The sequence below is a fragment of the Pinus tabuliformis genome, chromosome 7, assembly GCF_031772625.1.
Source record: "Pinus tabuliformis cultivar Carrire ecotype Pingquan chromosome 7, CPIR1, whole genome shotgun sequence".
NCBI classification, from domain to species: domain Eukaryota; kingdom Viridiplantae; phylum Streptophyta; class Pinopsida; order Pinales; family Pinaceae; genus Pinus; species Pinus tabuliformis.
The window spans coordinates 967,642,155-967,655,334 of NC_142293.1; positions in this window are offsets into that span (position 1 = coordinate 967,642,155).

The window sequence follows — 13,180 nt, forward strand, 5'->3', positions numbered from 1 at the left end:
TGCTGCTTTGATTGCCTTGGTTTCCGCCCACTTTGTCAGATAGTCTGCGCACACAATGATGTAAGACCTTTGCCTTGAAGGAGGAGGGTTGATAGGACCCACAAAATCCATACCCCACTTCTCAAATGGCTCAAGAGTCACTTGAGGTTGGAGAGGCATTTCATCCCTTGGAGTCGGTTTCCCCATCCTTTGGCATCGGTCACGTTGGCTGATATATCTTCTGACATCTTGATGAAGAGTGGGCCAATAGCAGCCTGCCTGTAGAATTTTGAAGGCAGTCCTCTTGGCTGCAAAATTTCCTCCACAAGGCCCATTGTGATAGGTTAGTAGGATGTCAAAGACTTCCTCCTCCCTTACACAACGCCTTAAGATCTAATCGGGGCCAAGTTTGAACAGGTTGCCCCCGATCCAAGTGAATGAGGCACTCTTCCTCACGATTATGCTCTTCTCCTTTGAGGATAGATGTGGAGGGAACTGTGCTGAGACCAGATAGTTTGCTATATCAGCAAACCACGGAGAGAGTACTGAGATAGCAAACAGATGTTCATCTGGCATCTGGTCATCCACTGTTCCTTCTTCACCTGCAGGCAAATCCAATCTAGACAAGAAGTCAGCAACAACATTTTCTTTACTTGGTTTGTCAACGATAGTCAAATCAAACTGCTGCAACAAAAGTAACCATCTAATAATACGAGCATTCACATCAGGCTTATTCATTAAATATCTAATTGCGGCATGGTCATTATGTACAAATGTTTGATAGCCAGTGATGTAGTGTCAGAACTTGTTTAGGGAATGGACCACGGCCAAGAACTCTTTCTCAGTTACAGTATAATTCATTTCTGCTTTGGATAAGTTTTTGCTGACAAAGTATATGGCATATGGAAATTTTTCTTCAACTTGTCCTAAGGCTGCCCCTATGTCTTTGTTCGAGGCATCAGTGTGGATGTGGAAAGGTAGGGCCCAGTTTGGGCCTCTCAAAATTGGGGCAGACACCGACTTATCCTTTAATTCATTAAGAGCCCTCTGACAGTCATCCATCCATTTAAACTCAACATTTTTTGCTAAGAGGCCAAACAATGGCGAGGCTAGCTTACTGAAGTCTTTAATGAATCTTCTATAATATCCCGCTAAGCCTAAGAAACTCCGAACATCTTTTACCTTCTAAGGAGGTGGAACCTTTTTGATGATAGCAATTTTATTAGGATCCACCTGTAATCCTTGGCAAGAAATGGTATGACCTAACACAGTCCCTTCAATCATCAGGAATTCACATTTTTCAGGGTTGATGGATAGGTTCATCTCAATGCACTTGCCTAAAACTTTTCCCAGGTTGGACAAGGCTTCTTGGAAGCTAGACCCGTAAGGAGTAAAGTCATCCATATAGATTTCCACCGAATCATGAACCAACTCGACAAAGATGCTCAATACAGCTCTCTAGAAAGTGGCAGGGGCATTGCATATCCCAAAGGGAAGGACTCGGTAGGCAAAGGTACCCCATGGACATGTGAAGGTGGTCTTATCTTGGTCCTCCGGGCTGATTTGGATCTGATTATACCCGCTCCATCTAGGAAAGAGAAAAACTTCTTTCCTGCCAGTCCATCCAACACTTGAGCTATGAAAGGCAGAGGGAAGTGGTCTTTCTTGGTGGCTTTGTTCAGTTCTCTGTAGTCCACACAGATTCTCCACTTCCCATTTTCTTGGGTACCAACACCAAAGGGGAAACCCATTCGCTGTCCGATATGGGGTAGATGAATCCTGCATCCAACAATTTTTGCACTTCTTCTTTAACAATGTCCTTAAGGGCTAGATTCAATCTCCTCTGAGGTTGCCTGACTGGTTTGCAATCCTCCTTAATGTAAATATGATGGGTACAGACCGAGGGATGGATTCCTTTCATTTCCTTGTAGCTCCAGGCAAAAGCCTCCAAATGGTGGGTCAAGAGGCTACATAGATCCTTTTCCTGAGAGGGAGAGGGAGAGGAGCTGATCTTTAAAGTTCTTTCAGGGTCAAACTCCACATTCTTAACTCTGTTAGTGGTCAGATCAGTCGCACATAGGTCCACTAAAGCATTGGCTTGGGTATCTTCCACCAACTCTTCCAAGGATAGTGCTCCAGGGGGAGGATTTTGGATTAAGTTCTCAATCAAATCATCCTCAGTTTGAGGACCTCCCCTGGTGGCCTCTACTGTGCATAATGGTGCAGATTAGACCTCATCCTCTTCTCCTTCTTCCAACCAGAGGGGTAATTCATGTTCTAGCAAAGGTTGGGCAGGAGGGTATAGGACCAACTGTTTGGACATAGGCCCATTTTTTATGTTCATGCTTCCTGCTCGACGGCTGATGTAAGCATCTGCAGTAGCTAGCCAAGGCCTTCCCAAAATGAGGGGATATCCCGTGAGTTTTTCCTTTGGCTGAAGGACCAAAAAGTCTGCAGGGTACTCCCAGGAGTCAACAGAGACCAAGACATCTTCCACAATCCCTTCGGGAGTCACGGTGGAGCGGTCTGCCAATTGCAGCACTGTCGAGGTCTTCCTTAAGGAACTCTGAAGGTTGAGCTTAAGCATGGTGTCCCTAGTCATCACATTAATGGCGGCCCCTATATCAATCAAGGTATGGGGTATGATGGTGCCATTGATGTGGACATCAACTACAGGACTCCCAGGGTCCAAATACTTTGGACAGATTACTTGCCCCAACATGAGATCAGACAGTTGTCCTATGACATTGATGGTTGAGGCATCTCTCTTTTGCTTGCCTGGGTGCCTGAAACACTTCCTCTTAATCAATTTGTTGTATATCAGTACATATTTTATGGCCTGGAGAAGTGGTATTTTCACACACAACTGCTTGAGTTCTCCAAGAAGCTCATTCTCTTCTCGGTTGGGTTGTGTGGTTACTGTGAGTCGCTCAGGAAAGGGTGGAATGGCTTGGGGTTCACTTTCCTGTTTCTCTTCCTCCTCCTTTAGGGGAGGAGGTTGGCGCTCTGGAAGGACCTTCCCAGATCGCAGGTTGATCTCCTGGATCTCCACAGCATAGGTAGGGCATGTTGTCTCCCCAGTATATACCTGCTGGGCCTGTCTATTGTTGGGGTTCAGGTTCGGTTGAGTAGGCATCTGGGGTTGTCTTGGAGGAGCAGGAGGTAATGGTTGTGGTTGAGCTAGTGGTGGAGGCAAAATGGCGGGAGGAGTGTTGTACTGGGGCCTCCACCCCGGTTGAGGTGCATTCCACTGAGGTTGTGGCTGGGCATGTGAGTGAAACGAATGAGAAGGAGGTTGAGTATGGTATGGAGATGGATAAGACCACGGAGGAGGTGTGGACTAGGAAGGATGAGCAGGGGGGCCCCAAGAAGGTATATGAGCGGATTGGTTAGAGTTATAATAAGCTTGGGATGTCCCTTGCATCCCCTGCTGGTAAGGTCTGGGTCCATGTGGCCTCCTCTGGTTGAGGAAGTAGAGAGGTTCAGTAGCCACCTCAGCCCCTAGATACATGGCTTTAAATCCAGGCAAGGTAGGGCATTGGTTGGTGGGGTGGTCTTCCTCACAAATGAAACATACCTCTACTGAGTGCAATGGGCACTCATTCTTGGGATGCTTCCTCGTGCATCTAGGACAAAAAATGGTCAATGCCCTCTCAGCTTCTTCTTTCTTTTGCTGAATTCGGAAGGTATCAAGTTGCATGGCAATAGTCTGTCTCATCTCACTCTTGAGGTCTTCCATCTGGTTAGAAAACTCATGCTTGGAGAAGGTGGTACTAGCTAAAAGATGATTCCCCCTACCTCTCTTCCGAGCCGCCCTAGAATGGTTTCTAAACACGGTCTTTATGTCCTCATAAGGTAGTTGGTAGATGTCTCCTCCAGTCAGCATGTTAAGGGTGTCCAGAAGGTCTTCAGGGACTCCTCGGAGCAGAACCAGCTTCAGAGATTCCGGGTCAAGTGTGCACCTGACCCGTTTATAATTGAGTTGGAACCTTTCCTCATAGTCTTCTAAAGATTCATCGCTTCCCATGGTCATCCGAAAGATTTCTCCCTTAGTTTCCTTGGATCTACAATAGTACCAGTATTTGGCATTGAAAGGTTGTTGCATCTAAGCCCAAGTGGTGATAATGTTTCCAGGTAACCCCATGAACCAGCGTAATGTTGCATCCTTGAGGGTAGAGGGAAAGAGTTTCAACTTTTGCTCATCCTCAGCATAGTCATAAGTTCGACAAAGGATAGCAAACTCAAACAGGAAGGTATCAGGGTCTTCAGTAGTCAATCTATGGAAGTGAGGTAAAGCAGAGGGGCTTATGTTTTTCATTTTCATGTCTCCATTGGTCTCTCGGATGGGAAAGGCACCTTCTATTCTCTCATCTTCTCTTCTACCGTTTCGGTTTTCAGCCATGGCTTCAGATGGAGTGTTCTCTAACTCTTCTTTTGTTATAGGATCTTCGCATATCTCAGGAAGTTCACCTATAAGTTCTTCTAGCTCACTATCACCAGAGAAGAGAGAAGGTTGACTCAGTGATGTGGTGGGGGTGTTGGGTAAGAATTTTCCGGTTTTATCTCCATTCCTACGAGGCATGAAATGGAAAGACTTTTGATTGCTTTTGTTTTTTTTTCTTCTAGTACCTGCAAAACTAAAATAGATTGAACTGCAACTAACTATCTTGCTGAAATGAAAATGCGGAATTGAAATGAAAGCACGAAAGGACTAATCTATTTTGCTCAAATGAAATTGCAGGAATTAAATGCTAGTCTATGCTTGCTGAATTGAAATGCTAATCTACGCTTGTAGAATTGAAATTGCGGAATTGAAATGCTAATCTATGAAAGTAGGAAATATCTACTCTACTTTTGTGGAAATGAAATGAAATAAATTACTTAGCAGAAGGTTGTAGGAGAAAATAGCAGAAAAGAAACAATCACCAATATTCTGACGCTTCCCCGGAAACGGCGCCAAAAAGATGGTTGTTTCAAATAGAATATACCCACGGAAAACTAAAGGACTAAAGTAGATCTCAAATGTGTAAATTACCGAAGAACCACCAAAGCTCGAAGATGTGAGTTGCAGCCACATCAATATGTTGATTCTCAAGCCCAATAATCCTCCAAAATATAGGTACTTTCATCTCCTATTTGTAATTACTACTATTGAAAATAAAGAAAAGGCTAAAGAGGTCCCAACAAATGCACTCACCAGTATATTGGGGTCAATATTAATGACTGCATTGACGAGTAGTCACACTTAGAAAAAAGTTGAGAATATGGTAGAACAATCACATTCAAATTTCGTGTCTTGGTACAGGTCTTACTAAAATTGAAGTCAAGTGTGTAATGTGATCTAGTACTATTCAAGCCTTGGATATCTTCCCAGAATTTCTAAGCCTTACATCATGCCCATTATCTAGAATATGGAGCTGAAATTGGTTGGTTGCATCTCCGAAGGAGATTTATTCTACTAGTTCCTCGATCTTCCACTTAGGTAATACGATTTCATCGACAATCATAGTTATAGCAACAAACCAAATTTGAGGAGCCTCCTCAAAATTCCCATTGGAAAGTAGACCATCAAAAATCGTTGTGACAAATCCCCACCACACACAGCGAAGAATGAAAACAATGTATAGCTCTCACCTAGATTTACACATCATGGAAAATTTAAATTTTTTTCTTCCAATACATGTCCCCAGTGTTGAAGAATAGGAGAACTAGTATAAATTCCATCAACATCACTTGGAAGAATCAAAAGATCAACCTTTAATTCAAGATATAAGAGATCAACCAAAACTATTATTATCCCAAAAAAATCCACAAGAATTCTGGTAAGGAGCTTTTCTTATGCTAATCACATCATTTTCATTCAATATAGGAACTAATCGATGTTAAAGAAATATGTTCACTGTTTCATTGAGCTAGATTTTGAATTCTAGATCTCCACCATATTTCTTGGCCTGATGTTCCCATGTGATGGGTCAATAATAAAATAATGTTAATAATATGATGTCATAAACAATGACGAATCTATTTGGAAAATCATCAATAAAACATTATCCTCCACACCATGTATTAAACCACATATATTAAATTTGATATGCCTTTGGATACATGGGCTGCTATTTCGTGGGTTGCATTGGTTCATGGCCACCATGGAATGTTATTTTCCACCATGGTTTAGGTGATACACCCCGTGGCGATGACCTATGGGCTGCCAACTGTCTGTCATAAAAAGGTATGATCATGATCATGAGGCTATCAGATATACAAAAACTAGTGTCACAAATCATGGAGTTACTAGAGATCGCCATGCCATGTAAAAAATCAAGGATAAAATCACCATAATGACTTTTTCTCTCTCCATATCGTACATTACATGAAATGATTCCCAAGAATCAATACACCATTGCACAAGCCTTTTCAATTAAGAAATGATACAAAATGCATGAATAAACTAAATTTATTAATGGATTTTTTGAATAATGCTTCATTTGGGGAGTACTCTTTAGCCTTATTGACCATGGAAATTAAAGGTGGCAATAATGATGACACGATCCGACCATAAAATCCAAAACACAAAAATTGTAACACAAATACCTTAGTTGCATTTTCCCTGAATTTCAATAGTAGTAGGAGTAGTAGTAACAATAATAGATTTCAAGTTTGATCCTTCAATATTTGGAGCACGTCGATGCTCCTCAAAGAATCAAGGCCGCAAGTGGCAGAGAAAGAGGAACATTTTTGGCATGATGAAGCGTAGTTTGGCGATGAAGATGGCACCAAAAGGAACCAGGGTGCATGGTGGGATCGTAGACACAAGCCTTGATTCCATTGCTCAATAATGAGTCAGAGTACCATGACCTCTTTAGTGTGGCAATCTGGGCCACTTCGAAAGAAAATTCCTTATGGAGAGCCACGTCCAAAGATAACGATGCGTTTTAATTGCAGGCAACTACACACTCGAGCTTCAAATCATCTACAACTAGATCTAAGGTGTTGAAAATGTAGAAATAAATTCCTAATTTAATTTTCCCTTTATTAAATTAGGAGAAATTTCAATTTCAATTTTAGCAAAATACTTGGAGGTAGTTAACTGAGGTGACATGGCTCTTGTCGCTCAGTTAACTCTGTAAATTCAAGTTGGAGACACTTGAGTTCATTTATACATGATTGATTGATAATTTGTAGCAATCTATTTTAGTTAATTTGAGGTAATGTCAGTGTAACTAGTTCTCACTATCAGTAAAACTAGTGGAGGTCTAGTTAAGGGTGTGTAACTTTTTTTCACACTAAATGATCATCTAGTTAACTAATTAATCAACCCAAAATAATTGTTGCATGCAGAGAATTCGAGTTATCCAGTTGGGATTGGATTTCAAGGGCAGTGTACTATCATTTGTAAACTATTCCAAGTTGTACAGGTCATGCATGCAGTCAGAGAAGGACCTATAGGAATTTTGTAATACAGATTGAGGAATTTCATAAATAATAGGGGGGATAATTCCTTGAGGAACAACGCAAGGAAATAGGATCTTGGAGGCTCTAAATTTTGGCTAATTATTGGCCAAGGTCAGTCAGTCAGGCAGAGGATAGAAGATATATGTGTAGTTTTAGCTCAAGCTTGAGTATATCATATTGCATTCATTGAGATTCTTTGATTAATGCAATATAGATAGTAAGGGGTTTTTAGTAGTTTCTTTCCCCTAGATAAATCTGTGTGTGTTTTTTGAATCTTAATGCATGTTAATGATTTTCTTTCTCGATCATGAATTTGCATTCACATATCAGTAGAGTAGCTTCTAGTGTTGTGATTTAGAAAATTTCATGAGTAGTTTAGAATCTACACATTAATTTCTACATGGTATCAAAGTTAGATTCACAGTAGAGAAGATATTTTGAAGTTGTCATTGCACAAGGTTCAAATTTGAATATTAGTTTTACAGGTTTTCTCTAGGACTGAGAAGATGGCTTTCAATGGACTTAAGCTCAAGTATGATTTGTAAGGAACCAAAAATTTTGTGGCATGGAAGATTCGCATGGGGGAAGTATTCGATGATGATGGGATACTAGAATACATCAAGACAGATGTAAAACCCCAACATCTAATGCCCATAATCTTGCTCAGTGGAATAAGTATGTGGCTAAATCGTGGAGGATCATATTGGAGGGAGTTTAGGACCATATTGTCGCGAATTTCCATGGGAAAGAGACTCCGTTCGTGATGTGGAAAACACTGACAGAGTTGTTTAAGAATAATCATGACCACATGAAGCTGGCACTCAAGGACAAGCTTCGAAGTATTAAGATGCAAAAGAATGAAACAATTCCGCAGTACTTAAGAAAGGTACACAGTGTCATGATCAACTTGGCGGGGTCGGTATTACTATACTCGAACAAGATCTTGTAGCTCTAGCCCTCTTGGGCCTTCACAAGAGCTGGCATTATCATCAAGATACGGTAAATGTTAAAGAGAAACTACCAAGATGGGAGTGGTTATGGTCCAATCTTGTGCAAGAAAAAATAAGGAGGAGCAACAGAGACATGAATTCATCCATAGGCGAGGATGAAGAGAATTTTGCCTTGGATGGAAAGGAAAATAAAGGGAAATGGAAGCAATAGCAATCCAAAGTAGAATCTATTCAAGAAGCAAGAACAAATACTTGTCAAAAATCAAGTGCTTTCACTGTCCCGAACTGGGACACTATGCCACAAAATGTCCACACAAGAAGGCAAGTAAGAAGACCATAGGAGGGGTTGTGGGTAAATCCTTGGCTTCAAAGTTAAAACTTTCTTTTACCCTCATTGCATGCATTTCAAGCACAGTGATGGGTAGTGTGTGGTATATCGACAATTGTGCCTCATTCCACATTACGGGAAGCAAAGGAAATTTCAGTGACTTGGAGGAGAAGGATCTCTATATGCACATCAAGATGGGAGATGATGGAAGGCATAACCCAATCGGAATTTGTACAGTTACTTTTCAGAGGGAGGATGGCTTCCCTCTCATGCTCAAAGATGTGATGTATGTACCAGATCTAAAGAAGAATCTAGTTTCCATCGCAGTGTTGGATGACTGCGACTACAATGTGATATTTAGCAAAAGGAAGGATTTCTTGAGACACATCACCATGGGACAAGTGAATTATATTGAAGTTCTAGTGAAGAACCTCTACAAATTATATGTGGAAGACTGTGCAACATTGAGCACAAAAGCAGAGAAGGTGCAGAGCCGAGATGTCACCAAATTATGGCATAGAAGAATTAACCATTTGCATCATGCCGCTTTGAAGATCATGCAATAGATTTCTATAAGCCTCCCTAATGGAGCACTAGAGAAGTAGGATACATGCAAAGTGTGTACCTTGGGGAAGTACAAAAAATCCACTTCAATGATCGAGATAGCAGTGTGCATGCAATGCTTGAAAGGATCCACTATGATGTCTGTGGACCTTTCTCGACAACCTCTAGTGAAACACATAAATATTATGTTATATTTGTAGATGATTTTTCATGGAAGTGATGGATCTACTTCATGTAGAAGAAATACCAGATGTTCTCCAAATTTGTTGAGTTTAAAACACTTATTGAGAAAGAGAGTGGCAGGAAAGTGAAGGCTCTCATGAGTGATATCGGTGGTGAGTACATGTCAAATGAGTTTAAAATTTTATGTGGAAAGGAAGGCATTTGACGGGAGTTTATGACACCTCATAACCCACAATAGAATGGGGTGGATGAGAGGAAGGAAAAAAGTACTGTGGGAGAAACACATGCGATGTTGCATGACCAAAGCCTACCTCTACTATTATGGGTTGAAGCATGCAACACAAAGATCTATTTTCAGAACAAGAGTCCTCATAGGATTCTTGGCATGAGTACACCAGAGGAATATTTTTCAGGGAAGAAACTAGATGTGTCACACTTAAGAATTTTTTTATCATCAGTCTACTGTCATGTTTCCAAGAAAGCAAGGAAAAAGCTAGAGCCGACAACAAAGTTGGTCATATTTGTGGGGTACATTGATACACGTCATACTTATAGGGTGTACTTTCCATCTCTCAAGATGAAAGTGATCAGAAGAGATGTGAAATTTGATGAGGAGAAGAAAATGGTGTGTTCTCTTGAGAGGGTGATTCAGTTTCAGCATGATCATGAGCTTTTGGCTCCAAAGGAAGAACCTCAAGAAGTTGTGGAACAACCAAAAGCATAGGAGTAGAGAGTGGAGACATCCACTCAAGCAGATACATTCAAAGAAGGAAGAAAGTAAACAAGGGAAGCTGACAAATTATCGCAGGATGCTAAAGAAAATGTGGGAGCACCCACATCACAGCAAAGCCATATGAGGTCACTAGATCGGTACACTCGTTACATGGATCTGATGAGTGAGCTATTAGAGATAGAGCCATCCTCATTCAGGGAAACTATGGAGAAACTAGTATGGGTTAATGCTATGGTAGAGGAATATGATTCCATTGTCAAAAAAAGTGTTTGTGAAGTGGTCCCAAGACCAGAAGACAAATCAGTGGTTGGTTTGAGATGTATTCACAAGGTAAAGCATGATGCAGATGGGAACATATAGAAACATAAGGCTCTATTTGTGGTCAAGGGGTTATCTTAGGTGGAGGAAATTGACTATGAGGAGACCTTTGCTCCAGTAGAAAGGTGCTCATCCATTAGGTCAATTATAGCACTGTCAGCACAGATGGGGTGGAAGATCCACCAGATGGATGTGAAGACAACATTCCTCAATGCAGTGGAGGAGGTGTATATTGAGAAACTGGAGGGGTTTGAGACCTTTGACAGAGAGTCACATGTGTGTAGACCCAAGAAACCATTGTATGGAATCAAGAAATCACCCCATGCTTGGTATACCATGATCGATAGCTATCTCATTGATTTAGGCTTCACCAAAATTGAAGAAAATGAAAAAATGTATCACATTGTGGTAGAAGGTAAATTATTGATTATTGTTTTATATGTCGATGAATTTATCCTTACTGGTGATGATCAACTTATCTGATCTTGCAAGGAGGACCTTGCAAGAGAGTTCAAGATGAAGGACATAAAACTCATGTATTATTTCATCGATTTGGAAGCATGGCAAGGAGATTGGGAATTGTTTGTCTCTCAGGGAACGTATTCCAATGAGATACTAAAGAAGTTCCACTTCAGGTGAGGAAGTGGAAGCTACCATTTACAGGCAGCATGTAGTTTCACTTATGTATTTGGTGAACACATGATTAGACATGCGTTATGAAGTTAACGAGCTTAGTCAATACATGATTACGCCAGCCAAACTATATTGGAAGGAAAAAAAACATGTGTTGAGATACCTCAAAGGCACTATTCAATTTGGTCTTTGGTATAGACAAATAAAGGGAGTGAAGATGAAAGGCTTCATAAATGAAAATTGGGTGGGAGTCCATCAGACACGAAGAGAACTCCAGGAGGAATTTTTAATGTTGGGTAAACAATAGTTTCTTGGTACAATTGGAAGAAAATATCTATGGCACTCAGCTCAACAAAATAAGAGTACATGGCTTCAAGTCAAACAAAATGTGAGGCTATCTAGATGAGAAATATTCTTATAGAGTTATTTTTTCAGAAGATGGAACCTACAACGATTTATTGTGACAATCAAAGTTGTATCAATCTCTTTGGAAATCCAGTATTTCATGATCGATCCAAGCATATCGACATCTAGTATCACCATCTACGAGATTGTGTGCAAAGGCGGATTATGTTGTTGCAGTACATTCCCATAAAGGAACAAAATGCAGATATTTTGACGAAGGCCTTATCAAGAGGAAAATTTGAGTTCCTTAGAAGTGGGATTGGGATATCTAATAATCCTTTTCTTTCTAAGAGGGAGTGTTGAAAATGCAGCAAGAAATTCCTATTTTTTTTTCCCTTGATTAAATTAAGAGAAATTTCAATTTCAATTTCAGTATAATACTTGGAGGTAGTTAACTAATGTGACATGGCTCTTTTCACTCAGTTAACTCAGCAAATTCAAGTTGGAGACACTTGAGTTCAATTCTACATGAATGATTTCTAATTTGTAGCAATCTATTTAAGTTAATTTGAGTTATTGTCAGTGTAACTAGTTCTCACTGTTAGTAGAACTAGTGGAGGTCTAGTTAAGGGGGTGTAACTTTTCTTACACTAAGTGATCATCTAGTTAATTGATTAATCAAACCTGAAATAATTGTTGCATGCAGAGAATTTGAGTTACCCAGTTGGGATTGGAATTCAAGGGAAGTGTACTATCAATTGTAAACTATTCCAAGTTGTACAAGTCATGCATGTAGTCTGAGAAGGACCTATAGGAATTGCATAATACAGATTGAGGAATTTCCTAAATAATATGGGGCTAATTCCTTGAGGAATAGCGTAAGAAAATAAGAGCTTGGAGGCTCAAAATTTTGGTTAAGTATTGGCCAAGGTCAGTTAGTCAGGAAGAGGATAGAAGATACAAGTGCAGGTTGAACTCAAGCTTGAACATAACATATTGTATTCATCTATATTATTTGATTAATGTAATACAACTAGTAAGGGGTTTTGAGCAGTTGATTACCCCTAGATAAATATCAGTGTATGTGTGTTGAATTTTGATTCATGTTAATGATTTGTGTTCTTGATTGCAAATTTACTTCTGCAGGTTAGTAGAGTAGCTTCTAGTCTTGTGATTTAGAAAATTTCATGAGTAGTTTAGAATCAACAGAATAATTTCTACATAAGGAGATCATTTTCTTGTGGATAATATAAAGTAAAAAAAAATTCTAAGATATCCAACAAAAAATTGAGACGAGTGATTTCTCACATGCGATTCGAAAATAAAGTGGCAAACTATTAATAGTTAACATATTTTTTTTTAGTATTCTTTCCCCTATTAAAAGAACATTAAGTGATGTTAGAGGAACTACATATGCATGAAAAATAAAATCAATTATGTATATATGCTTCCCATCTCTTAACTAGGAAAATGGGTTCTCCTTGGATTGTTGATCTTCTTCATTAACTACTTCTTGAGTTATTATTTTTGGATTAATTCTTTCCTCTGTTTCCTGTTTCCTTGTAGGTGCTTACAAAAATCCCTTGCCACATTTTTGACAAAAATAGGGATGAAATTTCCAACATTTTCCAATCCATAAACCATTAATCTCACAATGAGTGCAATAATTCCACAATGGTGCTCCCTTTTTCCACT